Source organism: Eumetopias jubatus, unplaced genomic scaffold (genome assembly GCF_037043125.1).
Source record: "Eumetopias jubatus isolate StellerSeaLion01/CBP00866 unplaced genomic scaffold, mEumJub1_p1.0 scaffold_7, whole genome shotgun sequence".
Lineage (NCBI taxonomy): Eukaryota > Metazoa > Chordata > Mammalia > Carnivora > Otariidae > Eumetopias > Eumetopias jubatus.
The window spans coordinates 116,882,371-116,900,966 of record NW_028274813.1 but is presented as its reverse complement, the minus strand read 5'-3'; the positions used below and the strand labels follow the sequence as shown (position 1 = coordinate 116,900,966).

The following is an 18,596-nucleotide window of genomic DNA, read 5'->3' as shown; positions in this document are numbered from 1 at the left end:
TTGATAAATAAGTAAATAATAAAAAACAGATACTTGATCTCTGCAAGCGCAACTTAGAGAGGAAATGAGCTAGCGTTTAGGGAAGTTGGAACTTTTAATTTTCCACATCTGTAACCTCGGCAAGGAGCCTCACGTTTGTGTGTCTCATTATCCTCGAATGTAAATGATGATGATGGAAACTCCGTCTTGGGGTTGAGTGACAACCCAATGAGTTGGGACAGGTAAAAGTTGAGAACAGTGCGTGGTCCACAGTAAATACTCAAGAAATGTCAACTATTATGACTATTATAACAATTCTTCCATTTGGGAGATAAGTCAAGACCCACTGCACCTGTGGCGGTGAAGGTTTCCATCATTTCATTTCTCCGTGCAAGGCAGAATCAGCAAGAGCTTCCTAGATGGACTCACGGCCTAGGATTCCTTACACTCTCTCTAGTTTGTGGACGCTTCTAAGAGGTAATTCTGCTTCTATGGAAGAGGAATCAATGTTGAGGCACCTGAGTGGCTCAGTTGGTTAAGCGTCTGCCCCCGGCTCAGGTCCTGATGTCAGGGTCCTGGGATTGAGTCCCACATCAGGCTCCCTGCTCAGGAGGGAGTCTGCTTGTCCCTCTGCTCCTCTCCCTGCTTGTTGTCTCTCTCTGTCTGTCTGTCCCTCTCAAATAAAATCTTTAAAAAAAAAAAGAAGAAGAATCAGTGTTGGTGGGGGAATATCAGAGTCAAGAGTTGCAGTATCGCTAGAATAAGTGCTTGGGAAACCAGCTTGTACCAACTTGCAGAAGCCAATTGTTAGGTTTTTGAGAATTTTATAAGTTGGTTGTTGCCATTATTAAAAATGAAATCATATAATCATACAAATAAGTGAATAATATAAAAGTGTAATAAATACTTAAAACTCAGCATTTCAAATTATTTTACTATCATTTATGCTCTTGAGGTTATTCTTACCTGTTGTATCTATGGGGTGGAAATACAATATAACGTTGTCCTACCCCTCATCTCTTCCCAACATTCAGTGGTGTCACATTGGTAGCTTGAAATCAGCCATGGTGGTAATCTTTATACCACAGGATTGGCAAATGCTGCAAATCAGAGCTTAATTTACTATTCTGTGGCCAGACAAAATTAAGGGAATGACAAACTACAGCTCATAAACCAAATCTAGCCCACTGCCTGTTTTTGTATGGCTTATGAGCTAAAAATGCTTTTTATATTTTTAATTGTTGAAAAAAAAACAAAAGAAGAAAAATATTTCCGGATAAATAAAAATTACATTGAATTCAAAGTTTAGTGTCCACAAATAAAGTTTGGCTGGAATACAGCTACGCTTATCTGCTTACATGCAGCTTCTGGCTGCTTTCATACTGTGATGGACGGGTTGTACAAATAGAGATAGTTAGGATAGAGACCTTATGAACTAAAAAGCCGAAAATATTACTATCTGGCCCTTTGCAGAAAACGTTGGCCAGTCCCTGGTTTGGATTTCAGAAAGTGGTAGAGGAAATTTAACTAATACAGATTAAATTTCATGTCGTGTCTGGTTATTACATTGTGAATAAAAAATTGAGGAGATATTCTTCCAGTTTTCCTCCAGTACTCAAATCATTGACAAGTAAGTTCCGAGATATATGTCTTTCTTGTTTTACTTAGTCTTACTCACTGACTTAAAGGAAAACATTCACTAACATTCATGTAAAAACCACATCTGGTTCTCAGTGGCAACTGTAGATTGGCTATAGGTATAAGAGTTTGACACAAATTAACAAAAACATTCTGTAAGAATCAATTGACTTACAACAAAGAGTATTATGTATTTTATTATTATTAATAAATTGTGTGCTACATATCCTTTACACCAGTATGGTTTATAATAAACTTATGTCTGTAAATAGAGGCATACTTCCCCACCCCCCAACCCCACCTCACGGAGCCAGTTGTTAAACACTTAGTGGTACATCACTGACTAAGGTCCTTTTTTCACCTCCTCACATTCTTTTTTTAAAAATTTTTTATTGTTATGTTAATCACCATACATTACATCATTAGTTTTTGATGCAGTGTTCCATGATTCATTGTTTGTTCATAACACCCAGTGCTCCATGCAGAACGTGCCCTCCTCAATACCCATCACCAGGCTAACCCATCCCCCTACCCTCCTCCCCTCTAGAACCCTCATTTTGTTTTTCAGAGTCCATCATCTCTCATGGTTCGTCTCCCCCTCCGACTTACTCCCCTTCATTCTTCCTCTCCTATTATCTTCTTTTTCTTTTTTCTTAAAATATGTTGCGTTATTTGTTTCAGAAGTACAGATCTGTGATTCAACAGTCTTGCACAATTCACCTCCTCACATTCTTACCTCTCCTAAGAAATAGTGGGAAAATCCCAGCAACTATCAGTCTGGTATTCTACAGTGACAACAAGTTAGGAGTCCAGGGACAAGACGAGTCTAAAATGAAGCTTGGATCGGGGCTCTGCTGAGAGTCTTTAAGACTACGCATTACAACAACCTATTATTCATACTTCAAACAGATTTCCTGAACTGTACTGTTGAATTCCCAACAGAGTTTTAGCTTCGATTATTTTCATTTGGAATTCTTTTTTTTCATTCTTTGTTCTCCTTTCTCCAAACTGGACTAGAATCCTGCCTTCCAGAACCCTTGAAACATGGAACTCTTTTGTTAGTCTCCCACGTGACTTAAAAGCTTGGACATCTCTTAAACCTGGAGTGCTTCCTCCATCTTGCTCTTACCTCAATCAAAATTACATAAACTGAGACCCCAGAAGCTATCACTCAAATTAAATCTGGCCTCTGGGCAAACATCAGGTAAAAGACCACCAGAAGGATGTCAAGCAGTTCTTGTTCTCATTGAAAATTTCTCTAACCACACAGTCAAAGAAGGGCATGTTCAAGGCCCGATGGCAGAACTCGGGTGTTAATGTTTTCAGCATTTCTCTTCTTGAGACTGAGGGTTGTTGGGGTCACTCACAGAAAATAGACAACTTTCTTTTCTTTTTTATCATACTGCAGCTAATCCAGTATCAGAAATTAGGTGATAATGACAGTAACGTAAAGACAAACGTAATAAAGCTTTGGGTTGCTAGCATCCATAAGAGAAGAATGTATTACCTTACTTGTTTTCTAAAGTGAAGACAATGTACACTGCACATTTAAAAACTGCTCATTTCACCTCAGTGTGCTTTCTGAGGAAATGTGTCTCGGACACCAAATCAATGCTTTTATGTAATCATTTTTAAATTGGAGGCCAGTTTAAATTACGACCATAATCAAAATTAATAGCGTAACATTTTTTGAAACATTAGGTGTCTGAGAAAATTATCCCTTGACTTCGCCATGGGACTGTGTTACCAATTGATTTTAAAACTACTCTGATTATCTCATGGTTATCTTGGGCTGTCATTGACTAACATGTCACATCCCACCTTTCATCAGCTAACCATGCTTTTGCCAAATAAGGTGAAGTCAAACTGCTTATCTTTTCTCAAACTAAGGAAATGCAGTGGGTGTGATGTTTTAAATTAAGCAGGATTATCATTCTCATAAGGATAGAAGAACTTAAAAATAGTTGTACCAATCCAGAAAGCCTTTATTTGTATTTCATATATTAATTTAGCTCTAAATATTATATTCCATCCTTTTAGAAGATTCAAATTGAGCAATCACTGTTTGTTTGTTTTTTTCTTCTCATGGATGACTTGCAAAAATAGTAGAAGCTATTTTTTCAATATATTGTCCAAAGCAACAAGATTTCTAGTATGGAAGATAAAGATTGCTGATACTTGTTTAATGAATTGTTGCCCTGAAATAGTGTCCTAAACTTACAAAATTCCTCCTTCAAACTGCTTAATTTATTAGAATGGAGATCCATTTCATAAATGACTAATGGTCACATCCTTCAATGTGTTGTATACAACAGCAGTAGCTAATGCTTGACGATGTGCTGTGATTATGACCTTTACTATATCACAGTAAGAAATTTGAGTAATTTATTTGTAGTAATAACACTGATTAAAAGACACGACGGGCTTGTACGTCGAGGCTTTGCTACATAGGATGAACATTTCTAATTCCAGAAAACAAAGGCATATGTACATCTATAGCCATATGTGTGTGTATATCTTTGTGTATTCATATACGTATAATCTGTAGTGAATTTGATTTGCTCAAACATAATTCGCTTCCCCCAAATTAGACAGACAAAGCAAAAATAAATAAAAGGCCATTGTGGCATCATCTAGTTGTTTGAAGTCTGAGTTTCGCGATTCCTTTTAAGCACCTGACATTTTCATTTTGTTCTAGCAGTCCCATTTTTAGTTCCTCCCTCCTATGTGGCCAGAAATGAAACCTTAACAACGTGCCCCATTCCCCTGAAATCTGATTATAAATTGCATCTGTGTGTTTTCTCAGCAGCCAGTGGAAGCTTCGTATTGTGTTGTAGAAATCTACACAGCTGGTGCTAAACTGTGATTTTATTCAAACTCTGCATGAGAATTGGAGAATTATAGACAGAGATAATAAATAGGCCTCTAGCAGAAGAGCTAAAAAAGACAAAAGGGCAAAGAAACACAGGCAGAGTGGGATACAGTGTGATCTCGCCTGCAAAGATTGAATGCAAGACACCTTCCTGTCAAAATCCACATCACTAAGCCATACTGGAGTCCAGGTTAACAAACACTGTGCTTACTATGTGCTGGCCATGATCTAGCTCTGGTGATACCAAGACCAATAAGGAGGCATGATCCCAGCTCTGAGGGAGCTTATAATCAGTGGATTCATACACAGTGTGGAGAGCTAATGATGTACAGAATGCAACTAGGAAGAGTGTTGGGGCACTCGGCCAGGAATAGGATGGGATCAGAAAATGCTTCCTGAAGGAGATGATGCTGGAAATGTGTCTAAAATCACACACACTGCTGCAAAGTGAAAAGACCATTGGACTTAGAACCTGAAGAAGATGGTTTGAGTCTTAGGTCTATTGTGATCACCCATTAGCTGTGTGATCTGTCAGTAATCATAGTAGCTAGAAGGTGTCACCTCTTATTGTGTTCAGGAAGCCACTATGCTCTAGTCTTCACATGCACCATCTACCTCGTGGGCGAGACACAATTATTTTCCTTCCCATTTGCAGATGAGGAAACTGTATCCCAGAGACATTAGGTTACTTGCTCATGGTCAAGGAATGAGTGAAGTGAATGAATTTAAGCCACAGCTGTCAACTACTCCTACAAACTCTAACCTTGCCAAGACTTGGGTTAGTTTTCTATAAAATGGGGCTAATCACGCCTGTCTTATTTGATGTTGCAAAGTCTTTTGTGGATCAAATGAGATGATGTAAAATGCTTTGGCAAGTGTAGGTCCAATAACATACAAGATACTAATTCTTTTTCCAGCCACTGTAGCATTGAATTACATGTCCTGTTGTCCTGTCAGCACATGCAATGACCATTTTCCCCAGCCCAGAGCTACAAAAGCTCTGTGTGATAGTAGAGCATGTTTAACATGCAGAGGATGTACTAATTGTTGACTTCTCCAACCATGGGACACGTATCCATGGATACACACCATTCCTGCCTAGATCCTCCACTCTCAATATTATGATATGTGGAGCGTATATGAGTCTCAGGAAACACCACGAGGGGGTTGCTCAAGAGAAGTCTTGCTGAAGGATCCCATGTGAGGGCTATTCATCCACCGTCTCCCTCAGACCTGAGCCAGGTGCTGTCCTAGGAGGAGGAGCTAAGAGTCCTGGATGTGAACTTGGCTCCTTTCTAGTTAAGCATCCTAGGTTGAGGTAGAGGAGTTGGTTGGGTACATAGGACTGTGATATGGCCAGATCTGGCAAAAGCTTGGCCTGTGAAGTTGAATGATGAGAGAAGAAGAAGGGAGGAGGACTGAAAAGCTTTGAGGGTCTCTGCCAACTGTAATCAAAGGTCTCACCCATGGTCTTTTCCCCCGACGTGGGTGTGGGACAGACACCTCAGAGCTGAGAAATGGTAACTGGAGTCTAAATGCGGACTTTTCCACACTTTTCTCAGAGTTATACTGCCACATAGAGGTCATTACGTGGTCACAGAAAATGGGAGGGTGGCAGAGATGGTTCCATCTTCAAGTTATATTTTGTTCCAAGTGCAGGACGGAGAATCAGATAGAAGGTGATTAAAAATCCCACTTTAAATTTATGTAAATCTTGACTCACTGTTTATTTCTAGCATATGTGTATTGGTGAAATCTAAAGTTCACAGCAGTCCTAGAGCAAAGAAGTTAAATGCAGCTATCAATAGAAGATTCTAATCCATGAACAACAGCCAAACTTTAATATTCTCTGATATTTCTGAGTTAGGTGCTGTAGAACAGTGCTTCTCAAACTTTATAAAGTGCATGTGAATCACCCAGGTGTGTTATTAAAAGTATGTGTAGACTCACAAAATGTGGGGTGCTGGTACATTTCTAACAAGCACCCAGACAATGCCTGATGTTGTGACCCATGGACCACACTTTGAGCAGTGAAGCTGTAGGGGATGCAAAGATAAATAAAATAGATGAAACAGTATTTCTGCTCTTAAGGAGATTGCATTTTGCCACAAGACAGACTAATGTTACATTGTTGCTTCAAAGAATCAGTGTAAAGCTGATTCTCAGATTATTTTTTAATTGTAGGAAAATACACGTGTAAAATTTACCATCTCAACCATTTTTAAGTGTACAATTTATGTTAACTATATTCACATCGTTGTGTGCAACCGGTTGTTAGAACTTTTTCATCTTGCAAAACTGAAACTACATCCGTTAAACAACAACTCCCTATTTTCCATACATTGAAGACCTAGCCTCATGTGGAACTCTTAGAATATTATCATCACATTAGTCTTCAACATATTGTACTTACCAGGAGTTTTATTTTACACCGAGTCATTCTATTGAGTTTAACATGAGCTGGGAGCAAAGGTAATATCACCAGTGATAACCTAAATCAGTTCATTTTATGTGGACAGAATTTCTCTGCCTTTACATTTATAAATATTAAAATTAGAATAGAATTGAAGCCGAATTCTGTCCCATTCTAGAAACAAATGATAATCATCTAGAAATATATGAATTGGAAAAAAGTCCTTGTCACCTCTTCAAGATATATTTCCAATAAATATATACTTCTTGTTCAATAAATATTTATCCAAACATAAAATACATATAAATACAAATAATTATAATAATCCCTCTACCCAGGAGGTATTTTTCAAACTGCTTTAAATATAATACATATACCATAAATTTCACTCATTTTAAATGTACAATTCAATGAATTTTATGTTTACAGAATTATAAAACCATCATCACAATCTAATGTTAGAACATTTCTATCAACCTAAAAAAAAAAAACCCATGCCCATTTACAGTCAATTCCAATTACCAACCACAGCCATAGGTAACTACTACTCTACTTTCTATTTGCCATTAAAAAAATTTACAAAAATAGAATCATATAATATATGTTCATGTCTGGATTCTTTCACTGAGTTTTATCCATGTTGCAGTATTTTTGGGACCAAATAATACCAACTATATGGATTTATTACAATTTCAAAAATCCATTCATCAGTTGATTGATACTTGTTGTTTGGGTTATTTTTACTTTTTGGCCTTTTAAAATGCTATGAACATTTCTGTCAGGTATACATGGATACTTTGTATATGTGTACCAATATTTGTATGTTTTGTATTATATGTGTTATAGGTGTTCTATTTCCAGAATAAGACAGGATTCAGCACCAATTCTATCTCAATTTTAACATTTATTGATGGGAAAGCTGAGAAACAGTATTCACCTAAAGTAAATAAAGAAAAGTGGAAGGAATTTTATAACAGCAGCATCACTTCGTTTTTTTGAACCAAGAGATGAAAACATTTACACAACTTCACCTCTGATGGGAATTGCAGGTCATAAAGTAAGTCTACATAAAACTTTTTAAGAAACAGTCAAACTGATTACCAAAATATGGCTGCGTCATTTAACATTGTACCAGTAATACATGACGGTTCGAATTTCTCCACATCCTTGTCCACACTTGTTAGTATCTATCTTTTTTTATTACAGATATTCTAGTGGGTAAATAATAACATATTGTGTTCCTTATTTCCATTTTTCTAAAGACCAATTACATTGAACATATTTTCATATGCATTCTGGCCATTTGTATATCTTTGGAGAAATGTCTATTCAAATCCTTTGCCCATTTTTAAATTATATTACATACCTTTTTAGTTATTAAGTTATAATAGTTCTTTATATATTCTAAATACAACTCAGATATAATAATTTGCAAATAATTTATCATAGTCTGTGGGTTTTATTTTCAATTTCTTTTTTTTAAGATTTTATTTATTTGACAGAGAGAGAGAGAATGAGAGCAGGAACACAAGCAGGGGGAGTCGGAGAGGGAGCAGCAGGCTTCCCGCCGAGCAGGGAGCCCGATGTGGGGCTCGATCCCAGGACCCTGGGATCATGACCTGAGCTGAAGGCAGACACTTAATGACTGAGCCACCCAGGCGTCCCTTATTTTCAATTTTTTGATGGTGTCTTTTGAAGAGCAAAAGGTTTTAATTTTCATGATGTACAATTTACCAATTTTTCTTTTATTGCCTATATTTTGGGGGTGGTAACTAAGAAATCATTGCTTCACCCAAGTTTATGAAGATTTACTCATGTTTTCTTCTAAGGGTTTTGTAGTTTTAGTTCTTACAGTTAAGTCTTTGATCCATTTTGTGTTAAATTTTTAGTATGGTATGAGATAAGGGTCCAAATTCACCTTTTTTGGATGAATTTGCAATTGTTCTATTTGTTGAAAAGAATATTTCTTTCTCATCTGATTTTCTTGGCACTTTTGTTGAATACCAGTTCACTGTAAATGGGCTTATTTATGGGTTCTTAATTCTGTTCCATTTTTCAATTCTATCCTACGTAGGTTTGTCCTATGCTAGTACCAAACTGAATTGATTACTGAAGCTCTGTAGTAAATTTTGATATCATAAAGTGTGGGGGGAGCTAAGATGGTGGCATAGTGGGAAGACCCTAGGCTTACCTCGTCCCTCAAACACAGCTAGTTATTTGATAGTTAAAAATCTATTCTTCTGAATAGCCAAGAAATTGACCTGTGGACTGACAAACTGCACAACTAGAGGGAAAGAAGAGGCCACATTCAGGAAGGTAGGAAGTGTGGAGATGGGCTTGAGGGGAGAAATGGATCATGGGTGCTGCAGAGGGGAGGGGGCCGTGGTTGCGGAAACAGGCAAGGCAGAGTGGAGCACACAGGGATATGCACAAGGGGAACACTTCCTCAAAGCCATCGGCTGGGTAAACAAGAGGGGCTGATTTTCGTGAGTTTTTGCAACCAGTGGGGCTAAAAACTGGAGTTCTAGAGGTCCACAGGCTTGGCTAGGATAGAGTCCTGACGGCACTCCCCTACTCCAGAAGAGAAGGCATGCAAGCAATCCTGGGGTGCATGGCACAATCTGAGCATCACCAAAGGCTCATGGTGAGAGACCTTTCACTCTTCTTAGAGACCATCTGTGAGAAGTGACATTTGCAGAGTTGCCTCTCAGGTGACGAAAGATCCAGTGGACACCATCTCCCTCCCCCACCCCTCAGCATAGGCACAGAGATACCTGCGGAGGGTGGCTAACCCAAATACTGGAGCTTTAGCCTGCTTTGCTCCAAAGCCAAAACATAGCAGCAGAGTATAAACAGCACATACCAGACACGCTCCTTGGAGCACCAGGCCCTGAACACTATATGGCCTCCCCTTTTTAAGGCCGTTACTCTCAGGAACAGGAGACATAACAGGCTTTTCTAATGCACAGAGGAAGACAGAGACCTAGACAAAATGCCAAGACAGAGGAATTCATTCCAAAAGAAAGAATAAGATCACAGCCAGAGATCTAATGGAAACAGATATAAGTAATATGCCTGATGGAAAACTTAAAGCAACAATCATAAAGATATTCACTGGACTTGAGAAAAGCCGGAAAGACCCTTACCACAGAGATAAAGGAGCTAAAAATTTAGACAGAAATTAAAAATGCAATAACTGAAATTTGAAACCAACTGGATATAATGACCTAAAGGATGGAAGAAGCAGAGGAACACATAAGTGAAATAGAAGATAGAATTATGGAAAATAATGAAGCTGAACAAAAGACAGAAAGAAAAGCTATGGATCACAAGAGCAGACTTAGAGAACTCAGTGACCATATCAAATGTAGTAACATTTGTATCATAGTAGTCCCAGAAGAATAAGAGAGACAGACAAAAGGGAGCTGAAGGTTTATTTGAGGAAGTAATAGCCGAAAACTTACCTTAATCAGGGGAAGGAAATAGAGATCCAAATCCACAAGGCACAGAGAACTCCCATCAATATCAAGAAAAGCAGGCCAACATTAAGACACTGTAGTTAAATTTGCAAAATATAGTGATAAAGAAAAAAAATCCTAAAAGCAGCAAGACATTTCCCTAACTTGCAAGGGAAAACCCATAATCTACTGGCAGATCTCTCAACAGAAACCCGGCAAGCCAGAGGGAGTGACATGATATATTCAACCTGCTGCCTGGGAAAAATATGCAGCCAGGAATACTCTATCCAGCAAGGCTATCATTCAGAACAGAAGAAATAGTCTCCCAGACAAACAAAAACTGAAGCAGTTCATGACCACTGAACCAGCCCTGCAAAAAAATATTAAAAGGGACACTTTGAGTGGGAAGGAAAGACCAAAAGTGACAAAGACTAGAAAGGAACAGAGAAAATCTCCAAAAACAATGACAAAACAAGTAATAAAATGGCACTAAATGTATATCAATCAATAATTACTCTAAATGTAAATGGTTAAATGCTCCAATCAAAAGACATAGGGTGTCAGAATGGATAAAAAACAAGACCCACCTATATGCTGCCTGTAAGACTCATTTTAGACCTAAAGACATATGCAGATTTAAAAAAAAACTACTGATTCAAAGGGATAGATGCACCCTGTTTATAGCAGCATTATCAACAATAGCCAAATTATGGAAAGAGCCCAAATGTACATCAACTGATGGATAGATAAAGAAGATATATAGAGAGATATATAGATGATAAATAGATAGATGATAGATATATTTATATAATGGGATATTACACAGCCACCAGAAAGAATGAAATCTGGCCATTTGCAACAATGTGGATAGAACCAGAGAGCATTATGCTAAGCAAAATATGTCAGGCAGTAAAGACAAATACTATATGATTTCATATGTGGAATTTAAGAAACAAAACAGATGAACCTACGGAAAAAAAAGAGAGAGAGAGGCAAACCAGGAAACAGACTCCACTATAAGGAACAAACCAAGGGTTCCTGGAGCAGAAGTGGGCAGGGGGATGGGTAAAATGGGTGATGGTTATGGAGGGTACTTGTAGTGATGAGCTCTGGGTGTTGTATGAAAGTGATGAATCACTGTATTATTCAAATAAAAACTCAAAACACAAAAGAAACAAAACAAACAAACAAAATGTCCTTCCCCTTTGTTCTTTTTCAAGATTGTTTTGGCTATTCTGGCTCCCTTGCATTTCCATGTGAGTTTAGGATTAGCTTGCCGATTTCTGCAAAATAGTTGTCTGCGATTTTCTTAGGGATTATGCTCCATCTGTAGATCAATTTGGGGAATATTGCCATTATAACAATATTAAATCTGTCTGCGAGTATGGAATGTCTTTCCGTTCATTTAGGTCTTCTATAAACACTGTCAGCAATGTTCTGTAGTTTTTGGTGTACAAGTCTTGCACTTATTTTGTTAAATTTATTCCGAAGTGTTTTGTTCTTGATAGTTTTCTTATGACATTCTTAATTTCATTTTTGGAGCGTTCATTCCTAGTGTTTAGAAATACTATTGGTTTTTGTATGTTGATCCTTTATCCTGCAACTTTGATGTACTTAGTAGTTTTGTAGTAAATTCTACAGTTTTCTATATATAATGACCTTGTATTTAGAAATTTCAAGTTTTTAAACACTTTAACTTTTATGGCTATTGCAAAATTTTAAAATTAGATTTAAATTTATGTACCTATGATGCAAAGAAGTTTGCTAGGTGATCATGAAAAGACTTTCCAGAATAAAGAAATATTATATTGGGATAAGTTTTCATGAAGAACTATGGAAATACAGGTTCAGGAAGAAAAGGAAGGATGCAAAATTTTGTATTAAAGAAAAGCTTGTTCATATAGTTATAAAAATTGATGAAGGATATCAAATTGCCTGGTATTTAGGTTCACCCTGGCTACATTTAGAAGGGTTATGTAGCAGTTTTATTTTAAAACTGTCAATTTACTATCGAACAATTTGCATCTTTTGCAACTATTTAAATCAGATCAAAATTTTTAGGTATGGTCTATCTAAAAATGAGGGAAAAGGTACAGTCACATGTTTCCAGAATTCTTTTAGGGAGTATACGAGCAAAATAATTTAAACCCTTGTATTAACGTGTACCTTCCTACCAGGTTTTTCTCTTTGGGATGACTGTTACCTTTCTTCGAGTGGGGGAAATTCCCAAATGGCCCCTAACTTAAAGGCCTCACCCAGTGATCCCACAACAGTCCTCATCACTAACTAATTTTGACTGAGGTCAGTACTTCATGTAGAATTAAGTCACTGCCATCCCTCAACAAGTCACTTAGGTAGGCGTAAGTGCTCAGGGCACCCTAGGTATAGTTTTCTAAAGGCAAGTCTATTGAAGAGTATAAAGTGTCATCTATAGCATTTTAGTCATTTTAAAGAAGTTTTGGAGCAAGGTCAGGCATGTTCACTTTGATCCTCCCTTTTTAGCCCCACAATCATAAATGGTATCAGCACAGTTGCTCTTTATCCTGAGGAGTCAGGAATGTAACATGGGCAGTACTGCTGCGCGCACACACACAGACACACGCACACACACACCTGGAGACTTTTACCATCGGCGGCAACCGTCTTAGAATACATGAGTAACAGAGCCTGGCTTCCAGGAGAGTTGGGAGAATCAGCCCTGGTGCTCGCACGTGCACTGTGTCCAGGGTGCTCCCTCCAGCCGCGCCCGCTCTCGCGGCCCACCGCTCTTTCCCAGCCCCTCCGGCGGCCTTGGTTCGCGGTGGGGACAAAGACACCGCGCAAGCGCGGGCGCTGACGACGCGCGCGAAGGCCGGGGCTGGGCGTCCGCGCGGAGCGGCCGCGTCACGGGATTCTCTGGGAGCCTTCCGCCCGCGTCCTCCAGGATCCGGAGCTGGCTGACGTCTCCTCACACACCATCTAGAAGGTCAGCGTGGGAAGGCCTGAGGCGGGGCCGCGGAGGGTAAGCCACCCGAGTGGGCGTCACGCGAAGGCCGGCCTGCGGCTCCCCGCCGCGAGAGCGAGGGCTTGGAACGCTCTGTGAGGCCCAGCGTCAGGGCGCGCGCGCGTGCGAGGCGCTGAGAACCTCGGGCCGGCCTCGGCCCAGCGCTTCGTGGAGGCGCGGCGTCTGAGGGAGCAGGCCGCGGGGGTGCGGCCGCCGGCAGCCAGGCGGGGAACTCTCCAAGGGGCGCCCAAGCGCCCGAGGCCTGGAAGGCACAGGTGGGGCGGCGGCCGGCGGGGAAGGACGCGCGGGTCGCGGGAGCGCCTGGCGGGGCGGGGGGAGGGGCAGGGCCGAGACGGCCAGAGCCCTCCTCCGAGGGTCAGACGTGACACTTTCGTTGAAGGAAGCCATTGCGAGAGGACAGTTTGAGAAGTTGTTCTCCCAGCCCCCGTTGTATATTTACGGAACCTAACCTTCGAGCTCCGCGCCCCCTACGCCCTTCACTCCATTTACTGGCTGACGCTGCCCCCCCCCACCCCTTTGATCGTGCGCTTGGCACCTTCCTGTCCGCCCTTCTTGCTGCCTCGTGCGCGCTGTTTACTTGGCTTCGGAAAATGGCTGTGGTTTTGCGCCCTTACAGCTTCGTGAAAGTTCGGAGTCTTTAGAAAATGTCGGCAACCAATAGCGATTGTGTTGGGAACGGAGAGCGCACGGATTTTGCTCTTTCGAATACGTTTGTTCATGTTCCTGAGGGATCCAGCACCGCAGAGGCTCTCTCCGACCTCCTTTCTATGTCTGGAAAAAGTTTCTCTTGGAACGTGCACTGTTCCGGGACGCGGCCTTATTGCGTTACGGTGGGGTTGGCCCATTTTCCCACGAACTGAGGAATCGTTTTACTCCTTCACTTAGGGATCCTCGAAATTTACTTTATTGCCTTGTAATTTAGTGGATTTGCGTTCAAGATTGTTGCTGCTCCTGAAATACTGGTTTAAATATTTAAGAGTTCCACAAGTTTTCTTTGAAATGTCCAGAGGAAAAACCAAGAAAAAGGAATGTAAGAATGTCCCCAGTTAGGAAGGGAGCTATTTTTTTTATTGCTCTCCTTTTTGCAATAACAGACCCCATTTGGTGACTTTATAGGAAACCGGTTGGAAACAGGAAGGTTTTACGCTGGTTCTTTCTCACCGTGGGCTTTCTGAAACGTCGTTTGTGTAGTTCCCCTGACAAGAATGGGTGGGACGCTATTGCAGGGGTTGCATACAGGTATTTGGAAAAGTTCCGTCTTCTTTTTTTGTAAAGGGCCAGGCAGGCAGGCATTAGAGCACCTTTTGTACTAGAGACTACTTGTGATGTTGACCTTACCTTGATAGTTACTGCTTTAAGGTTTATGGAATTGAACTAAGATGTCAGGTGTTTGATTCAGAATTTTACCTTTGCTCCTGAGATTTACTTTTAAAGCTTACACGTATGCACATCCACTCATAGTTGTGTCTGAAACAAACAGGTTTTACTTCTTTTATTAGAACGTGTCAAAAAATAAATGCGCTATTTGCATCTGGAACCAGAAATTGGGTTCTGATTTAAGAGGATTATACAGGTGTGGGTACTGTTTTATTTAATACTATAGATTGACCTTCCAAAACTTCCTGTTCTCAACTTTAAAAATGAAAGGATGTGAGGGGCGCCTGAGTGGCACAGTTTGTTAAGCTGTTGACTCTTGGTTTCCACTCAGGTCCTGAGATAGAGCCCAGCCTCCCGCTCCATGCCCAGCTGGAGTCAGCTTAAGACTCTGTCTCTCTCTCCATGTGCCCCTCCCCGCCTTACATAAATAAAATCAATCCTTATTTTTTTTCCTTCTTAAAGACTTTACTTGAGAAAAAGAGAGAGAGAGGGCAGAAGTTGGGAGAGAGGGGAGAGGGAGAAGCAAGCTCCCCGCTGAGCAGAGAGCCTGATGCTTGTCCATCCCAGGACCCCAGGATCATGACCTGAGCTGAAGGCAGACGCTCAACTGAGCGACTCAGGTGCCTCTTGATCTTTAAAAGAAATTTTAAAAACAAAAATTAAGATATGTAGAATCATGTAATAAGGGTTTTTATCTTTTCAAGCCACTTGATAAGGTCTTAACTGTAATTAGGGATATGACAGGTATTATTCATATTTTTTGTTTTGTTTTTTAAAGTACTATTTTGCAGTTCTTACCCTGTGAAGTGCATTTTCTCAGTGACTGCTGAGAATATATCAAATCCTGGAATAAATCCCAAATTAATAATACAGAATTTTAGTACAGACTTTACTTTCTGTGCAGAAATTCCCAACTACATTTCACCTCATTTCCAGGTGTTTTTCTCCTGCTAAACTTTTTCTGTCTCCTAAGATGGAGATGCCAGCAAGAAATGCTATTCAGCAACTGACCCATGGAATTACACCACGATCACCACTTCCCAGCACTGCCCCCACACACTTTTCTTTTCAGTAGGTAGCCCATTTCCTCCAGTGACACATTATTTCAGGAAATCTTTCAGCACACTATGTAACATAAGCTTTGAAATGTAGGTATATACAAGATCAGGTGTTGAACACCTTTTCACATGCCATTTAAAGATCCTCTTTTGTGAAGTACCGTCATGTTTTTTTCTCATTAACAGGAATAAGAGGTTATGCCTTTTTAATCTTGCTAGAGTTATTTTAATGGAGTTTTGGGAGGGAATAGGGCTAACTGTATGTGAATAACCTGCCACCTTTAAGTAGAATTGGGTAACTTTAAAGCTTCATCCAGATAATTTTTTCTCATTTCTGTCCTCTCCAATGATTCAACCTCATTTTTTTTAAAGATTTGTTTATTTATTTGAGAGAGAGTGTGGGCATGAGCAGGAGGGGCAGAGGGAGAGGAAGAGAGAATCCAAAGCAGACTCCTTGCTCAGCACAGAGCCTGACTCAGGGCTCAATCTCACGACCCTGAGATCAAGACCTGAGTTGAAATCAAGAGTCGGATAGTTAAGTGAGAGAGCCACCCAGGCACCCTTCAGTCCCAACTCGGGGCTCGATCCCAGGACCCCGGGACCATGACCTGAACCAAAGGCAGACGCTTAACGACCGAGCCAGCCAGGCACCTCAGTGTCCTCCTCTCTTTGAATTCTAGCATATTTCAGAGCTGCTGTTGTCCTTCGGTCTTCAGTCATTTGAGTGGTGGGTAAACAGGCCCAGAGGGTGAAGGAACTTTCTATGGTTATAAAGCACGTGGCAGAGCGGAGCTCCTCAGACCCTGCAGTGCCACACTCCATCACTCTGGAGCATGTGTGTCTCATCTCGCTTGGAGCTCGGGAGTCCCCCCGGGGTACAGGCTCTTGTTAGTAGGGACTCAGCCTCTAGCTGCAGCAAGCTCCCCAACACTGGACAGTGGTGAACAGCACAGGCCCTGACTCTCTCTGTGGGTTGGACACAGTTGGTGGTGGTCAGGTGGCTGAAAGGCTGGAGGGTCCCTTCAGCCGGAAGGACCAGGTCAGGCCCCGTGGCACAACGGCCTGGCGGGTCTGTGCGGGGGACGTCACAGGTCTGTGCCAGTAGAGGTCCCAGGCCAGCAGGCCACAGTGGTCTGTGTTTGTTTCAGTGTTGGGTGGATGTCCCTCTCGCTGGGGAGAGAAGTCTGAGGAGGACACGTCTGCTTTCTGGTTCCCTCTCTCCAGTGAGAGACCTCGTCCCAGAGGAGAGGCCGCCATGCTGCATCTGTGCCCCAGGTGGTCGTAGGACAAGTGTGAAAGCTCTCAAGGAGGTAACTCGGTGTTGTGTTCAGCAGGTCTGAACTGTGGGTTGGCTGGCCCTTCAGGAGCCCTCCTGAGGTCACACGGTGAGCCTGCTGTCTGCTGACTCTCCAGGCACTTGGATTCCGTGTAATTAGGACGCTCCATGCCATGCAATCTCTTTTCTTGTCTTGCCCAGCCTTGGTTACTTGATGTGGCATCATGGAGAAGTCTGGGTCTTTTAAGTATAACTCAGTGAACAAATGCAGAGGGTTTCTGTGGACGCTGAGTTTCAGGAGCCAGGGGCGATGTCAGTGTTGGCACCTTGGTGCCTGCTGCCCCACATGGCCTGTGGGGCCTTGAAGCCATGGCCAGGATTCAGAGACTCCCACACTTCTCAGTATCGTAAGAGATAATAGCAGTGATTTGTTCTCCCGTGTTTACAAACGAGGTTATGCCGTAACTGTGTGTGCGCATAGCATGGCGGGGGGGTGTGTGGAAGACAGGCCCCAGCTGGACCTCTGCCCACAAGGGAGGTGCACGAGGCATTCCCAAGTCTAGTTGTAGCCAACTCCTCGTCACGTACTTGTGGTTTGACCTTGCATGAGATTCTCCTCCTTTCCTGGCTTTGTGGGCTTATCTGGTCAGTGAGAAGGGCGCACATGGTGTTCTGTCAGGATTGCATCACATCCATCATGCCTGACTTCCCAAACATTGTTAACAAATGCAAAAGCCGTAGATGTGAACAGCGTACCTTCACTACTTACAGCCGTGTGAAACCGTACATACAGATACGTATGCGGAGCTAGATAATTATGTAGAACTTGATGATTTTGTGGGCCATGCAAGAAGGGAAAGGTCTACCTGTAGGATTACTTCCTTTATGATGACGATTTCGAGAGGAGAGTGTTAGCGTAGGAACATGAGAGGACTGTGTATTGGTGGGGCTGTCACAGCAGAAGTGGTGTTCTTGTGAAGGATCCTGGGGTGGCAGTCGCATCGAGCCATGGACCTTGGTTCGGGTGGGGTGGGCCTCCATCCTGCCAGTCCCCGGTGTACTCAGCACACCGAGCTGTCCTTCTGTCTGTGGTCCAAGTGTGCTGACACGCGCTAGCCCCACCCATCCGCTAACCTGTCCCTCTCCTCCAGAGGCCGAGTGGCCGTGGCCGTGGGGCAGACCAGCCCGGGAGCCAGATGAGCAGAGAGGTCTGTGTGCACTCCTGGCCTTGCTCCTACTACTTAGAACCGGAGAAGCGATGGGTTCCTGGAAAGCTTTCATTAAGTTCTCACTCCCTGAGATTTACAACTGATAAAACCGGGGAGGCACTGGTCAGCTTCCCCCTGTCTAGTGTGATTGAGATCAAGAAGGAGGCTTCTCACTTTGTCTTCAGGTCTCTCACCGTCCTGGAGAAGGACCACCTCAAGCACTGGTTCAGCTCCTTGCAGCCCAGTCGGAATGCAGTCTTCAGCATCATCGAGCATTTCTGGAGAGAGCTGCTGCTGTCTCCATCGGAAGCAC

At 41.8% G+C, this 18,596-nt stretch overlaps 1 pseudogene; it reads left to right on the top strand.

The window, feature by feature from the left end:
- The window catches only part of LOC148163972 (acrosin-like), a 240,030-nt pseudogene that overhangs the window by 96,189 nt on the left and 125,245 nt on the right, over positions 1–18,596 (top strand).